At 43.2% G+C, this 17,852-nt stretch overlaps 1 protein-coding gene across 5 annotated transcripts in view; it reads left to right on the top strand.

Annotated features, from left to right (window-relative positions):
* Positions 1-3,979: 3,979 nt before the first annotated feature.
* Positions 3,980-17,852, top strand: part of ncoa3 (nuclear receptor coactivator 3) — a 33,047-nt gene continuing 19,174 nt past the window's right edge. For 2 of the 5 annotated variants that reach the window (XM_035631474.2, XM_035631472.2), the window contains exons 1-2: positions 4,021-4,107; positions 7,684-7,798. The gene's annotated coding sequence lies outside the window, so the exon portion shown is untranslated. Of the gene's footprint in view, positions 4,108-7,683; positions 7,799-17,852 lie in introns of all 5 variants that reach the window. The other 3 variants (XM_035631473.2, XM_035631471.2, XM_035631475.2) reach the window with 2 other exon arrangements.

Below are 17,852 nucleotides of genomic sequence, written 5' to 3' on the forward strand. Positions count from 1 at the left end.
TGAACATCATGTAAAGTGCCCACAGAAGCTACAAAGTGCATATGTTTTTCTGGAATACCACGTAAGCAGCAATGCACCCTGTGTACGTACTGTACAATGTCAACAACACGTACTGAAGGTCTTCGAACGAAATTTTGAATTTCGGAGGGCATCCTGCTGACAAAATGTGAAAGTTCAATACTGATATGAATGTTGAGTTGTGTATTAAGTTTCAGAAACTTGGCTCTAAATTTTGAGTGTGTAGGAAATGGCCAAGGAAATGTGTGGGTTAGTAAATCTACAAAGTCTTAATGATAGCAGCTAGCCAGGCAGACGTGTTTGTTCTTTTGTTTTTTAAAGTAACACAGAACAAGTCTGACAATCAACAATAAACAGAAGATGTTAAGATCAAAATAAAGAAATGGAATTTCAAAATTATGTATACTTGCTGTATCTATATCATACTTAATCCAGGGTCATAGAAAATAATTCTTCAAAGTAAAACCGTGTGCGCTCACGTTTTTTTTTAGGTTTAATGTCTCCATGGATGCGTTGAAGTCTATCATAAAATTATTAAAGTTTGGGGTATGATTTAGAAAATCTTGCCTTATGAATGTGAAAGCTACCAATTATGACGATTGGGTCAACCCTGTAACACAGAGGTCTGTCATTACGTTCAAATTCGGTGATGATGTCTTCGGGCACAGCTGTTTCAGAATGACCAGATTCATCATAGACAAGAAGAGTGGAGACCACGACAAAACAAATGCATCCAACTGTTCCTGGCTCGGCACGTCAAATGTCGAGGAATTTGGCGATTATTGTGTTACACGGGTAGATGTTGAGCGAGATTTTAAACTGAATTTCTCTTATTTTGTCAGAAACGCAGAATTCGAAGGGGCAGTTTGTTATCCAATAGTGAATTCAAAAAAGAAAAAAGTTCCTTATGAGTTTGTTTGAACATTTACCTTCATTTAATGACATTGTGATAAGTTAAATGAGATTTCCAGGCTAACTTGGTCGTTAGCAAACCAATGCAGGAAATGTGTAGTAAAGTTGCCGAAACAAAAAAGTAAACTGGGAATAACGTTGCGTTTCCTCATTTCAACTACATATATTTTATGAAATTGGAAAGCTTTTCACTGTCACATCCCCCCGCCAGTAACATTCGCATAATGAACTTTTAGGCGAATTAGCAAATAAGCAAAAGTTCCCACAAATGAAGTTGGCAGCGTGCTGCAGTCCAAGACTAAACGGTGCGACTCCGCTAATGGCGTCGTGGAAATTAAATGTACAATAGTATGTTCACATCCAGCAATAAAACGTGGCCATAAAAAGATGATCATTTCTTACATGCGTTCATGTCCAGCCAACGACGGTGGCCCACGAGCCTCCCAGTTGGCCGAGAGGTAACGAGCCCACAGTCCACTAGATGGCGCTGCAGTCGGACTTTCACTGCTCCGGCCAGCTCCGTGAAACGCCCCAACTATAAAAAATAAAAATAAGATAAATCTTCCTGGAGCTGTATGATTATTTCTTCTTTTTTTTTTTTTTTTACGCCAGATGCCTTGACATGTATCTGACCTGGCCTTGAAATGGGGTGAAAGTCCTTGACCTACACAAAAAGTTCTGTGGCAATTATAAGAAGGCACTTTGTACACAGTGCTTGGGATTTATACTGTGTTTTTTAAAATCAATTTCAAGGGACTGTTGTGTAATCAGACATGTGCTTTGCTTTATATTGACTTGTGGTTCCTGAGCCGAGGTAACAATCATGAAAAAGGTCAAAACTATTTCAGACAGCGAAAAAAAATAATTTAATAAATAAATAAACATGCAGTTACACCTTAGTGTCTAACTTTCTGTGCTTTCACTCTATTTTTCTTTTTTAGTCCTGAAATTGAGTAGACAATGCAAAGGCCGGAAATACTATATCAGTCATTTGCCCATATCATATACTGGTTTCCTGCTCTTTGACACCATGACAATACAATCAGTCAATCAACTAATCAATCAATGATGAGACAATCAATATGTTCTTTATTGAACGTGTTACCATTTTAGACCCAAGTTATTGTGGAATGAAGGCTGCACTTTTTTCTTTACCTCTCCGTAATTAAGTCTTATTAAGTATGATTATATAAAATGCTAAGGAATATAATCTGAAAATTGTTCCCCCTCCGCTCTTCATTATGACCTTATTTAGCCATAACTTGCGTTCGAGCTGATAATGGACATGCAAGATCTCACTTCTTTTTTTTTATCCCATTTGCATAGTGTCGAGAAGTTGGGGGATGGGAATGTGTTTGGAACAAAGAAAGGCATGCTGTTAGCTGTTTGCAGGTAAACCCATCTGAATACATTAATGATTATGGGGCCATACCCTGTCCTTTCAAACTGTTATCTCCTGTCCTTTCAAAGCAGAGAGGGTGAGTGGGGATGGGATAAAGTGTCTCACACTTACTGAGGGGGAGGTCAGTTTGCCATGTTTTGTGGGGGAAGGGGAACAAACAAGAGGGCCAATGGGCCCCTCCTGGGGTCTCCGTGGAGTGGAGGCTCTCTCACGCAGGCAAACAAATGAAAAATATGCAACATCACACAATTGCAAGCCCTTTTGCAGCTAGTTATTTCATCATGTCATGAATCATCAAGAATCCCCTGACATTAGCAAACAATCTGCACAAATTGGGACAGATCTATTTGTCATCATGGTTTGCATCAATATTGTAAAAAGAAATTAATGAATGAATTACTAATTGCATAACAATTCAGGAAAAAAATGATGTCTTCCCAACAACAGCCAAGTCAATTTTGTGAATTGATTGAATGAGAGAGAACAATGCTAGAACAGTGATAATGAACCTCACTGATTTATCAGCAGATTTGCTTTAACTAAATATATTTCCATGCTGTGTAGACACGTTTGATATTTTTCCTTGTCAAGATAGATAGATGGATAGCCTTTTGGAGAAGGTGCTCTGCTGTCTGTCCAGTGTGAGGTGGAGGGGATGGCCAGGGTTATCCATGATGGATACCAGTTTGTTCAGTGTCCTCCTCTCACCACAGCTTCAAAAGACCCAGCCTTCTTAATTGGTTTATTAGGTCTGTTGGTGTCGCTGGCTGCGATGCTGCTCCCCCAGCAGACCACATAGTGAAGAACAGTATGCATGGCAACAACAGATTGGTAGAACATTTCCAACATCTTGCTGCACACGTTGAAGGATCTCTGGTTTGCAAGATGCCAAAGGGCCCAATGCGACACAGTGGATGGAGTGTTCTTATTTTACAGATGAATATTTGGCAGTTAAATGTATTCATGTTTAGGTCAGGCCACATTACATACCCACGTCATACTTGACCATCAAATTGCCTGGACTTTTGTAATGACCCAGAGAAACAGTGTCGGGAAAAAACATCTTTTACACTGAGTTTCAAAAGAAATTGCTGTAAAAAAAAAAGAAAGAATCAATGTATTCACAATGTGTAAATGTTAACCATAAGAAGTGTCAAATGGTATTAAAAAAACAGGTTCTTAGATATATATTTTTTCATATGAATTTCTCTGTGGGAGAACAACAACAACAACAACAATAAAATACATTTGCATGTATTTATTCTGAAGAACATAATGTAGGCAGGCCACCCATTTGGTTGCCCTCAATGGATATGAAATGATAACAGAGATCCCTGCACACTTGATTCATTTCATTGAGACCACTGCATGGATAGAAGTGTAGGGAGATTTCTGTAGTCACACACGTAATAATTTGGTTGACTATGGTTGTGATGGGTCATTTGCATGAAGCAGCTTTTCCACCAGCCTATAAATAAAATGTTAAATCTCTCCTCTAATAATATCAGTGACTGCTGCTCATATCACCTATGGGCATCGGCGTACGTGTAGTTCCTTCGCGCGGACGTCTCAGACGCTTTGACGGGGCTCGCCGGGCGACGGCAACTACATTACCCAGAAGTCCCCGCGGCTCCGCGACGAGCTGGCTCCCCCCCCCCCTCGCTCTCTGGGAGTGTTTCCCATTTAAACAAACACCGTCCTGCCGAAGATGGCGGAGAGTTTGTAGAGGCGTTCAAAAAAAGAAACTGCTCCACTCAATGAAAGCGTCGAAGCCGGTGAGTTTTCCCCCTTGCAAACGCGCGCTCTGCGCTTCGGTTTGCGAGCGAGGTTGTTTCTAACGCCGGTGCTGTTGTGTGTGTGTGATCGGACGCGCGAATTCGTCTCGGAGAGGGCAGTTGGTGTTGCCTCCGCTTCCGAGCAGCGCTGTGTGGTTTTTTTTTTTTTTTTAAGCTACCGTGATACAACGAAGCACTTACCCGCCGCGGTCTGTTTGTTGTGATCGTTTCGGAACCTCCGCACGCGACACACGAGAGCAATTGTCGGCACGTTCGGTTTCAAACAGCGAGCCGATTTCGTCGGTTCCGCCGTGCGTCGGTTCCGTCCGCCGACTCCAAAGTTTACGAGACCCCGGACTCTGCGACTCGCCGAGGTGCAGGAGTCTAGTCGCTACTACTCCACTCGCTCGTTTTGAGTTTCCAAAACGTGATTGTTAACTTTTTATTTTTTATTTTATTTTTTTTAGCGTCGTGCTTATTGTCCACAACACATGTTCACAAAAAGTCTGGAAACTACGTTTCTTCATTTTTTTTAAATTTTTATTTTTTTTAAAAACCAGACGGTCTGACCTGCCTCACAGATTCGACACAAGTGTGGCGTGCAGGAGTCGTTCACACTAACACCAGTGCTCACACCGCAGCAGTTTGGTTATTGCTCGTGTTTTTTTTGTTTTTTTTATTAAACTTCCACCATGAATTTAACTGGACGGCAGACCCATTTTTAAAAAAAAAAAAATCATATGTCCTGTACCCTACAATGCTTAATCGTTGTCTTTGTCTATACCTGTAATCTCCTGACACGCATCATTTACAATCATGTAACAAATTATCAACACGCTGATTCGCGTGACGTAAAGGCACAGGGGGAAGGTGGGGGGGGGGGGGGGCGACGACAAATGGCCGCTTCTCAGAAAAAGGATGCCACATTTTTCCTGATAGTGTGTGTGTGTCTGTGTGTGTGTGTCTGTGAGTGTGTGTGTGTGTGTGTGTGTCTGTGTCTGTGAGTGTGTGTGTGTGTGTGTGTGTGTGTGTGTGTGAGAGAGAGAGAGAGTCGCAGGTCACGATAAACTCCCCACTGTACATCACTGTCCCCAAACTGCTGACAGTCACACTCCTTGGGTTGGCTGCCCTGGAAAATCCACTGCATCTGTTATTTATTTGCATAGCTGTAGTGAGATTACGTATCCTTGACTGTGACGGCTGGTATAATGGCCCATCGCACTATGATGCATGTTGGTTTTCACTGCTGATAAATCATATTTAGGTACGTGTGCTTCTGTGCGTGTGTGTGTGCAGACTGGCAGAGAGAGAGATGGATGTGTTTTAGGGCCACTGGCAGGGTTCAGGTAGAGTCCAGGTTTTTTTCCCTTTCCCCTCTGCTCCCATAAGGTTTAACGCTGAGCGCTCCGATCTTGACTTGGTTGAAGCACATTCTTGGTGAGTCTGCAGGCAAACAATGAGGAGGCAGGTCGGTCATTCCACCGGAGCGGCTGATGTCTAGGTGTGCTGTCGCTCTCTCTCTGCCCTGGGGCCATCCCTGCCAATACTTGCAGGCATTTACAGCTCAGTGCTCATTTCCACGTGAGAGTCTCCGAAATCATTTAGGTATTTTTTCGGTCTTACCGCTTCACGGTCTGTAGCTACCGAGCTGAATACTGACAAATGCTCATGCTTTTACAATTACATGCCGGCCGCTCATTTAATGGGCTGCCATATCTCAAAAATGGCGTGCAGCTGAGGATGGAGCGGTGACAATGGCGCTCCGGCCGACAGATGAGCCAACTTGTCTTTACTTTGAGTCTGATGGAATGCCATTACTCAAGCCCACGTACGTGGTATTTTTGTGACTGGTCGAACGGCCACTGTGGGAACCTGTCCAGTGAACTGCTTCTGCTCATATTCTCGGCAAACGGAGCCCCCTGTCCCCCATTCTCTGTCCCTTTATCTACCACTTTCTTTCTCCCTCACACAGGGTGTCAGGCGGTGTTAACAATGAATCAATCTTTGGGGGGATTCTTTGACTGCAGATGGGGTGAAGAAGCAGGGGACGCACGGCCTTCGCTCTTTGTCTGCCGGCCCCTGTGCTCTCAATAATTCATTAACTTATCACTTTTTTTCTCATGGGGCCAGGAGAAAGTCTCTCTGTGGTATGATAGATACTGTGGTTACATCACATTGTCTGATTGATAATCGAACAAGCATACATTTAGGGGCATTATTGATTTGGCTAATACCCATACAGCCTGGATTTGATGTTAAATATATTAGCACGCAGTGATCAATGCAATTAAAATGCAGAATGCATTTTGTGACATGGTTACCAAACAGACTTAATAAGGTAATAATTAATGAAATTATGTAAACATATAATAATACAATTTATTTGGTAGATAGATACTCAATACAGTCAAGGCACTGTCTCCCCCCCCCCCCCCCCCCCCCGCTATGAAATGTGTCATTGTAGATGTATATGGATAAGTTTTATTTCATCAAAAAAAGCATGAATTTGCATTCAAATCTTCTTCAAAACAGTGTTTTAAGGAATATTTGGTGAACATTTCTGCTAAACGGAGGCATTGACGTCTAAATATCGACTGGTATCACATAGAAAGAGTGGGAAAAATAAGTGGAGGGCTTGCCAATTTCAGTGTGGCAGAGCCAGTTTTGATGACTGTCTGTAGTCTGTCTTTGTCGAGCTGCATTTTTGCGTCACGGCTGTTTGAATAGACAGCATTCTTTTCGAGTTTCGTCAGCCCGTGAGCCTGAAGTGTAACTAAGAGACGGAGATAATGAGTTTAGTTTCAAGTAGCTGCCAATCAGTCAGATGGTATGTGTTCAATCTAAGAGTAGTCGCCGTGTGGATGAGCAGTGGCTCTCGGAGGAACCCTTGATGACACACAGAGCTGAGAAGACGGCTCGATTGTTTTTGCCTGATTGAAATCTGACTCCTTGGTGTTTGTGCCTTTTTTTTTGTTGGGCAGCAGCAGTACTGGCGGTGCAGGCCTAGTCGAGGATAATGCCAGAGTTGTTGCATCCAACTGGTGACTTACAACAAAGGCTTGTCATTCAGAGAGAGTGTACATCTTTACTGTTAGTTTCTAGTTCTTTTCGTCAGAGTTCGTGTGATTTACCTAGGCAGGTTTCCAGGAGTATTCATCAGTTTTACAGGACTCTCTGAAGCTTTCCTCTGCACCAGTTAGACTTGACTGTGACTCGTCATTGGAGGCTGTTTTACAACCAGGTTAAAGAACACAAAAGTTTCCTGTGGCCAACTGGAGCTGTGTAAAACATCCTGTGTAGTCCCCACATCTCAAGGTCACGCATGCAACGACATGGATCTTCCTGTGTTTGTGTTTGTCAAAGTGTGTATACCTCTCACTGGCGTGTTGGTGTGGTGGCACTCAACAGGTAGTTGGGGTTTTTTTCCGCCTGTCTCTCTCTCGGGCTAAATATAGAAAACTCTGCTAAACAAGACAGTCGTCTTTTCACCGCCGAAATATGTACAGCCAGTTCGCCCAAAACGAGTGAGAGAACGAGGCGAGAGCCGCTCAACCCAGATTTTTATTCACTATTCAGATGACGCCGCGGCCGGTCGGCCCCACTCCCGAGCCAAGCGGTGCAGTTTGCACTCTGACTGCATTCGAAGTCACATCTCATTCATCCCCTCGGTCCCCTCTTCTTCAACTCTGAGGTAATACCCACGTGTTAGGCTAGCTGAGCCATATGTGAGCCATGCACACTTCTAAAAGCCAAACGGGCAGCCTGAAGCAATCATTGCACCCAATTCCAGTTTATAACCAGCAAGGATTTGGAACAGTTCACTCTCTGTAGTCCCCGTTGATTGGATGAAGGCAAGATTTTATTAGGGAAGGGGGTGCCAAGAGCTTTGTCCCCCCTCCTCTCTTTGCCCTTCCTCTTTAACTTCAACTCCCCCTTTAACTTTCGCTCCCCCAGCTGAAGAATGCTTGTAAAACGGGTTCACCTGAACAAGCCAGTGGGAGGGTAGCTCCCCGGCCTAGTTTTGTTACCGTTGTAAAATGTTAGCAAGACCTTGTTTGTGTTTTGTTTAGGGCCCCCTTTTATAGAAAAAAAGTGCTTTGGAGGGGAGACAGCAAGGGTGAAAAAAAGTTTGGTTTGTGAGATAACTGCTACCAGATGCTCTCTCTGTCTGTTATTCAGTGCAAAGAGAAGCAGAGAGAGGATGAAGAGGGGAAGAGAGAAGCAACACCATCATTTCCCAGTGAATATCTCATCTGCTACATTTAAACTTCAATCTTCTCCCTGCCTAAAGTTTTCTTGTCCGATCTCTGCCTCTATCGAATATACAAAAATTAAAAAAGGTCTGTTAGCGCAATTCTCCACACGCCGAAATCTAGCAGTCTCAAATGGTTGTTTGCCCTAATTGTTTTCCTTTTTTCCCCGTCCATACATCTCCTAGATGAAACTGTTTCACGTTGGACCCATGTGGCAGCAGGGTGTGGTTTCTGGGCCGGTCTTGATTGAGGGGCGGCTGTGGCTGCCACCGCACCGCAGCCAATTGTAAGAGGATACGAGTCCACGCAAACAGGGCACCGAGTGTGTCTCCTGTCTTACGTTTCACTGGCAACGTGAAAGTTCCTTTCATTAAGAAAATTAGCCCAAGTTGCAGTGCGCACGCAGACATTTTGCTCACAGCACTGTGCCGGGCCAAATTTTGGATTTTCCACCGAGTGCGATTTCTCCTTTATTGCAGCCTTGAGTTCAAAGAAAAGTCAAGTCGTGAACGACAAACTTCCACGCCATCGTTAAAGGCTCCAGACTTACTACAGCATGTCAACACAGGCAAGGCATGTGTCAGATAATTTATTATTACCCCTTTTTTCTTCAACACTTATTCCTTAATTGGGCTGATTCCCCCCCCCCCCCTCTCTTTCTGGATGAAGTGTAAAATGTTCCTTTCACCATTGCTGCTCTTCACTCTGCCTGGTGAAGTCACCCCTGTTTATGGGGCTTGTCGTTAAGGAAACACTCCAATCAAAAGGTTGCTGCTCTGGAGCTTACCGCCGTCCCCAGAATAGCCGAGCTAACACTGGCCTCCTGACATTGCCACATCATATCAAGCGTTGCACCTATGGCGGAGTTCATATACCAAACAACCCTAAACAAAAGTTGACCATTAGGATGATCCAGTATTTCGTATGGGGGTTATACGTCTGTACGTTTTGGCAAGTGATCACCATGTTTCCATTCCGCTGGCTTCTTGTGATGCTCATGTGATTGCTATTGCCACAGTGGAATAAGTGATTCTATATGTCAGCAGTATGACTAAAATCTGAGAAATAAAGGTCCCCGTTCAACCAGCACCACAGTAACAATCTATATTACCCTGATATTGGATATAATCATATGAGAAGTACAATTTTGAAAGTTTTGACAGTCGTTGGGGTCAAACACAGTCACTGCAGAGCATACACGTGGATCAAGTCAACTGACAAGGTTTTTCTAAGTTTTAATAACTGTTCTTGGACGAACAAGATAAGGATGGTAAAAAAAAGTAGTTTATCAATACAGGATACTAAGCAACGGTGGGCAATATCGAATCATGATCCTCGAACAACAAGTAAGCGTCTTATGTCAGAAAAAGACAAATAAAAATATAATGTATTTAAAACTAAGAGGTTTGGTCTTCTGACTTGGACCAGCTCAAGTAGAGTTTGCATACTTTAATTTTCACTAAATGTTTCGACAGATTGCTGGTGTTACCGGCTTTTTTTGCAAAACATTTTTGACACTTGTGGCAACGAGCGTTGTCTCCATCGATTTGAGTGAAATACAACCAGCCCGTTTAATACCGGGTTTCGATACCCATCTCTACTCGCTAGCCTAGCAACATTAAATGCGACAAATAACCCACAATGCAATGCTCTGTAAAATACCCTAATTACCCCGGGAACTCTCTCCATTAAAAAAATGAATATCTGTTGGATGTTGTGAATATGCGCTAACAAGACTGCATTGTATTAGAGTCATAACAGTATCCGTGTTCCACCCAGCTCCCTCACCCCCAATACTGAGTTGACAGTTACACTCAAAATTTTTAACTGTATTTAAATTAAAAACATGCTCTCTGAAGATTGCTTGTTTATTCCTCCTCAATCTTCCTGTGCTAAGCTTTTTTCCCCCTCATAAAATTAATTGAATCTAATTTCTTGTAATTAGACCTCTCTGCCTACAACAAAATTACAGAGAGTAAATGGCTGCTGGCTCCAATTTGCCACCACAAGGCTGGACAATTATCTCGGCCGCATGCAGATGCTGCTGTCGTGTTCAAGCCTGTGGCCTCCACTGTTAAACTTGACCAGGTGCAGGATTGATGCTTGTGTTTATTCCATGCTCATGTCCAATTTAACACATTTTCAGCCAGAACGTCTGCAACATACCATGATCTTACCGAAAGCTGCACAGTGATGCAGTGCTATCAGAGACACTCGCAGCTTCAAGAAGAAAACAGATTATATTGATGTCAGTTAAAGCCCAAGAACAGTGAGGCAGGAGATGTTCATTCAGTTTCCTGGAGAAGTCTGTGTCACTGCCATTGAATCTGAAAAAAACTATTTCTGGAAGCTGATGATTGTTTTTGCTTGTGGCAGGAACAATAATTACACATATGCAAGTTTTTTGCTGCTTGACTACAAATCATTTTAACATGGCTATAGAGGGGCTACAGTCAGTTTACTTAACAGTAGATACAGAACATGTAATCGTCGCCAGGCAGGAGCCATTTCGATGTATTTTGTATCAGTGTGGGGTCTCAGCACCAGTTTGACAAATCTCTCACTCTACTCAACTTATAGACAAATTGTGAACCCCTACAGGAGAATATTTGATTTGATAAAAGTTGAGTCCAGTCCAAGGCGCCTTACAGGCTCTTGCATGAAAGTATCACAAAATGAACAGCACGGCACTATATTTTCTTTTCTTCGTACATTCGGTTTTGACGACTTGAAAGCCATCCATTTAATTGCGAGCAGCGTGTGGCTCTGCAACAACACTGACCCCTCAATGTTTTTTTCGGTCGGTCGAAACTGCGAAGGGCGTTTCGAAGCATAGGCCGACGCGTGTCAGTGTGTGTCGTCCCACTCCCTTACAGTGTGAGGGACGTGATTAGCAGTGCAGGCTTAATCACTCTGCAGATGGGAACCGAGTGCAGTGTCACCAGGACAAAGACAAACCCACAGTTGGATTATGGTTCGGCCGCGTGTGTTTGTGTGTGTTCAGTGAGACTGAGCGACTCTGATTTGACTCATGAACAACTTCTCCGGAACAAGCCCAGCGGAGCTCCTCGCTTCTTTTCGCCCCATTTGCTTTCTCTGTCTGTCTTTCGACACTTGGTCCTCGTGACCCCTGTATCCAGCCTGTCCCCATAAGTCATTTAAACACACTTTTAATAGTGTTAACCTGGAACCGAGTGGCATGTGGTGGTGGGGGGGGGAAACAGACCGGCTCTGTAAAGCACTCCCGGTGAGGACAGCTACAGAAGCACGACTAAATAGCACAGAAGTAGATCTTATCAAGAGCCACGATGACTGGTGTTACGTCACATCTTTTTATAATGCATAGAATTCTGTGACACCATAGGTCAACCATACCATAGCAAAACTAAAACAGCCTCTTTTGAACTGTAAAATGATTCTCAGATTTTTTATTTAATTGTGTTATTTATTTCAATTTACCATGGTTGAAAGCTCATCACTGGGAGTTGAAAGAAAGCAGGTAGTGATTGTTTAAAAAAAAAAAAATTGTAGTGAGAGTTTAAAACCCCCAGGTCTCCCCCTGCCCTGTTACCCGTCTCACCTAGTCTCTGGAATCTTTTTTTTTTTACCTAGGCTCTGTCAACACATGAAACTGGCCAGTTGCAAGAAAGGAAAAGGAGTAGTAAGGGGAAAAACGGGAGATGGGAGGCGGTGCAGTTGTGAAACTGGCGTCAGACCATCTTTTGAGTGGAATTCTTTGTGGGGGTCAGAGTTCAGGCGCTGCAGTGTGGCGCTGCGATTGGCTGAGGAAAGGTGAAATGAAAACCACAGTAAACTTTTGACCCCGGTGCAGGAGCTCAGCGGGAACGCCCAGCCCCAGCTCTGGTGCGGTGGAACAGAGCCCGCTCTCTTCCTGTGTTTACTCCGCCAATCCAACAGGGACGGCGGGGAGAGGAGGAGGAGGAGGAGGAGGAGGAGGAGGAGGAGGAGGGGGAATGAGCGCAGAGAGGGAGGGAAGAAAGACACGAGCAACAGGGAGGGTGGGAGGGCGGGAGGGAGGAGAGTAAATGGGCATTGCTGCGCTGCAGTCTGAAAATGAATATCTGCCTTTTTACAGAGAGGCACAGTTGAAACGTGTACACCAACGCGCCCGTGGATTGGACTGTGCTCCTTGAAAGCACGGTCAAATCTGAGCGCCGCCCTTTTTTATCAACACGAGGTCGTTAAAAGATATTGGCAAAACTAATTTGCAGTGGTTGACATATCTTCACACTCAATTATCTGCGGCTTCACGAGATTTGTCTACCCACCGGCATCTGCATCAGTTGCCAGTGGAGATGTGTGTGTTATCAGACCGGACAGCATGGAGGCTGATCAGGCCCCGGAGCTCTGGCTCCCCAGATAAAAGGCTGTTTAGCCATTGATTAATGAACTCATTTCCATAATATTAGCCCAGAGTGATCACAGCTGCCTGTATTTTGTTTGGTCACTGTGGTCTCCTCTTGACGTTGCTTTGTGTCTTTTTACTTCGTAATACACGCACGCACGCACGCACGCACGCACGCACGCACGCACGCACGCACGCACGCATGCAACATGTCAACCTTATGGCAAAAGAAGGGATTGTCAGAGATGCAGCATTTGAGCAATGCTGTGCAAAGAGCCAGCAGGTTTCATCTGTGCCGGCGCAGCTCTTTTCCTGTTCCTATCTGTTCTTTGTCTGTATTAATGATGGATAGTTGTTGGAGATGCAAGTGTGACACACACACACACACACACACACACATACACACACACACACGCACAAGCACACAGTGGAATCTGCCATTTCTTTTGTCTCCACCTTCATTTATTTCCCCCCGGTTTTTCTACACATTGGAATTTGTGTGTGCATCACCCATTTTTCTCACACAGTCTAAGCTCTGTGTGTTGTGTGTGCATTGGGTGAGGGTGGGGGATGTTTTTTTCTTGGGGAGGGAAAAAGCAATCCCATGAAGGCAGTTTTCTCTCTGCTTTGAACTACCTTCTCTCCCTCACCACATTCATCTATGGATATTGTGCACGCTACAATTTTGAAGAAAATGCTACTAGAGCGAAAGGCGGTTTGCGTTGTTGTTGTTGTTGTTTACAGATTTGCCTGTTGCCGTTGTGAATTTTGTGAGGAAATTTGTGATATAATTTATGTCAACAGCAGTCACTGTAAATGAGGTGCAGCTGGGTTAGGCAGAGTATAATTTACTGATAATTCTCCCCACATTTTTTTTCATTTGCAATGTTTGTGTCTGCCTTAGATTATTATATTTATAAACCACTCCCACATTGAACATTGCTGGCGTTTTTTTATTGTGTGTGACATAAAGTCGGGTCGAAAGGGAAGATACAGTGTGTTTTTGTGTCATGAGGGCTGGAGAGAGCAAAAGACGTGAAGCGCCAAAGCAAGTTTACATGTGTTGAGTTCAGAAATGGAGATTAAAGATGCAGGATGGATGAATTGGTTCTGACAAGAAAGAACACAATCATCCCTTGTGTCAACCCCAAAATATGCAGCAAAGACACACAAAAGTTGTCACAGAAGGTAGAAGTATCAAGAACACCTTGTGGTCATTTTCAAATTGCAACCACTATAAAACGAGGAAGGCTCAAAATGCTTGTATGACCTTGTCTCCACCCGCACCAAATAAAAGGCCAAGAGGACCAACTCAGACACTGTGACTTCTTCGTTTTCCAAATCTATCAGTTTTTTGTTACTTTGAGCTTTCATTCGGTGAAGTGTCTTTGTTGAGCTGGAGTTCTAAAGAACCGGGGTTACATTATGTATGCCGACATCAGGCCATTGTTTATTCTTATGTAAAAGCTGCATGTGCAGTTTCTTGGCTTGAATAAATACAGTGAAATCCACCGTTGTTGAAATCCACCCGTTTTCATGCACAATTGTTCCAATAGAAATCGCTAATGAATGTTTTACTGCAGACACATGTTTCAGAGACAGCGATTGTATTTGTGGAAGGTTTTAATCAAATATTGAGTATTAAGTGTACCGCGATCGCCTACAAATATTGTTTACAGGCCACATCTCCCTGAATTCTTAAGAGTGAGGCTTCATGCTGTGCCTGATTCTTTTTCTGAAATGCTTCACAAACTTTAAAAAAGCTTCAGTGTGGGTGTGTTTCTGTCTGCTCTCCCAACTCCACCCCCCTGCCCTCTTCTGTCACAGTTACGTCACCACTGTGGTTTTGAAAGCTGTGCTTTATTCCACTGTAAACTGCACTTGGGGGGCTTTGACATCAACCCTAAGTCAGTCTCGCTTGTTGGTGCTCTTCAATTGAAAGACTTATCAAAGTGACAGAGTCTGGTGAAATTAAGCAAATTTGTCTTTTTGTAGGGGTTTTTAATTTGTGTCGATTCACAACTCTGACATGGTTTGAATGGCCCTTCACATTCAAGGTATGCAGAGGAATAAAGTGACAGAAAGGTTTTGCTTTTCACTAGACTCCTTTCAGACAAATGTGTGTTGTCAGTCTGTTTTTTTTTTAAGCTTTGCTGGAATTTCACAGCTGCGTCGGCACCTAAACGGAGGCTTTCTTTGAACAATCTACCGCTCCACTTTCTCAAAATCCACACTTGCACACACATGCCTGACACATGTCCTCCTCATTCCCATCCTTGAATCTCATTGTGTGGCTGCACTCTCCATCCTGACATAAAACTCCGGACTCCGGTTGGGTCCTAATAGTTTCATTAAAGTCATGTGTGAAATTGGCAGGAAAACGGCTAATAAGCAATATTCACCAGCAAGAGAGGAGCACTCGACTCTCAAAATGAATGGGGAACCCCCCCCCCCCCCCCCCCAAACTATTAAGATGATAGACGGCTGCTAAACTAAGTGAAATTTGGTTCTGAAATATATGGAGCAGGAGCAGTAATGTCACCCATGGCTCCATCGTTTTTCCGGCCGTCTATCCCGGCTAAAAATCATTTGTTCTAGCAAAGACTTCATAGGAAAGTTTCCATATGTTAGACACAGCAAGTATTTAATGGCATGGATCCTTTCCTCTGTTAACATTTTAATTCATAATGTTTGGTTAGTTTTTCAATTTGATTTCACGGTCTGAAAATAAGGCTCGAGCTCCTGTGTCTTTTTCTTTTTGTACTTTCTGATTTCACTGACATCACTGACCATCAGCAGTTTGAGCTTTTAGAAGCATTTGTTTTCACCTTCATTCTACTCCACTCTTTCTTCTGACAATAGTTCTCTTTAATTGTGGTTGAGATACTTCCTTGTTCCTTTCTTCCTTGTTGTGGCCCAGAAGGAAACAGTACTTTTGGATATGGACGTGCACACATGTCCTTTTTCAGTGTGTAGTTTAGTGTTTCACTTACACTTTATGGAAGCAAAAGACCCACTTTATTTCGATTCATATCGTTGCACCAAGTTGCAGAGTTAACTGCACAAGCTTGTGTCTCTTACAAGCACCTCGAGAGGCTCCTTATGAACTATTTATTGTTGTTGTGCAGCATATTATTCTGTGCAACATTTTAAACGAGTTGGTTGTAATTGACAACACATGCATGTAACATTTCGAACCAGTTATTAAGGCAGCTCATCCTATGTCGTGGACCTAGGACTTGGTGTGACTCGCGTTACATCAGTCGGTTTAGCTCGCAGGATCTACATCTCCAAAGGCTTCCAGTAAGGACTCTGTTTCAGTGTGAATAGGTTCCTATCTTTCAGGACAGGTTTGCCAAAAACTATTTGGTTTTTTTGGGCATACACCAAACTATTTAAGAACAGGAATTCAGATCAGAGAGATCTGCCTTAAAGCTCAAAATCTATCTTTGGTGGAGAGGGAAATTTACACATTATCCAAATATACTGAATACACACATATATATATTTTATCCCATGAAATTATTAGCACTTATTATAGGGAACATTTAATTAAGGAAAAGTAGATCTTATTCCTGTATCACACTTACTAAATGTTTCGGGGGGGGGGGGGAGAAGGAACACTTTTTAATATTCAGTTATCTTCTTGACTGGAGTCATGACTGCAAGTCTGCAGGATCAAGTTTTGATAAGACGAACAAATTCCAGGATTCCTTGTTAAATGAAGAGACTGAGGGTCTGGATTGGTGTGAGCTCCGATTGCACCCAGTGTACAGCTGCTTGTATGTTCAGTGAGAGGTGGAGAGCTCCTTTGAAGACAAACAGGAAGTCATTCTGTCCTTTTTGTTTCCTTTTTGCACTTGATGTCCCAAACCCTCAAGTGGACACCTTTTGTGTTACTTTATTGCCGTGTGCGTGTGTGTGCGTGCGTGTGTGTGCGTGTGTGTGTGTGTGGGTGGGTGTGTGTGTTAAAGATGACGTATACTTCTAGTTGCGCATGTCTGCCATGATTCCTGATAAGAAAGAAGCTCATTGTCGTCACAGTATTCTCAGTATGTTTGGGCATTTAATTTCGTTGTTCTGGGGGATCTATAATTGTGTGTGTGTGTGTGTGTGTGTGGACCCAGTTTGTCTGTTCTTTGTTTTGGGTGGGTCAGTGTTTATTGTTGGGCCTGCCACTCTTTGTCTCAGGGAGCTCAGATTGCAGGCTTTATTTCAGGCAGAGCAGGAATGTCCTCCTCACTATTCTGGTCCTGACTGACTGACTGACTGACACTGCTGCTGTTCTGGCCTTAAGCCAAATGCCTTCGTATCGAAATAATGCATTTCTATTACACGAACTGCATGATTTAATGGTGCACATTGCAGGAATTGTTGTAGCGTTCCAAGCTTACCTAAGGTATCTCCTCAGCCTCAAATCTGGAAAAGAATAGATGTATTCTTGGAGATCCACAGGTGTGGTCAGCTCTTTTTTTCTTTTGTACCTTCGAGGAATACAGGAAAAGTAGCACAGATTTATATCCTCTAACAAATTCAAATACATTTCATGCAAAGAGTTTCACACAGGTTATAAACTGTGTGCAGGATCACGCTCTGGGAGAAAACCGATCAGGGGGACAGATAGCCTTTGTCCCTGGACTCACGGTGCCCCCTTCATTTATTCATGCGAGTTATTTTTGATGCAAGAGTGTATATATCCTTGTAAGATCATCGTGCCACGGATGATGTTTAAATACTTGTTTTGTAGCGCATGATTGGTTTGGGTGTGGCTGTAATGTTCGCAGATAATTTAGAAGATATGAGGAAGTAAACCCCCCCTTCACAGACAAAGGGCTTAGTAATACTCTACAAATCAGAACCAGTAGTTCAGTGTCAACAACAAAAAATGTCTTCTCAAATCAACAATGTGGTTGTTTGTTAAAAACTGAAAAAATTAACCATTTACAGTACATAGTCTGTCGCACCACTGACCTACTCTTATGACTTCACATAAAAGGCCTGGCAACAAACAAAAAAATGAACCACCTTTTAATTTACAGTATGTCTTTTACAGTCTACGACCTTCTCCCGTGGAGACATGAAGCTGCAGCCCTGTCAGTCTTGCCAGAACTGTCCACACACGCAAC

The sequence above is a fragment of the Scophthalmus maximus genome, chromosome 6 (assembly GCF_022379125.1).
Source record: "Scophthalmus maximus strain ysfricsl-2021 chromosome 6, ASM2237912v1, whole genome shotgun sequence".
Taxonomy (NCBI): domain Eukaryota; kingdom Metazoa; phylum Chordata; class Actinopteri; order Pleuronectiformes; family Scophthalmidae; genus Scophthalmus; species Scophthalmus maximus.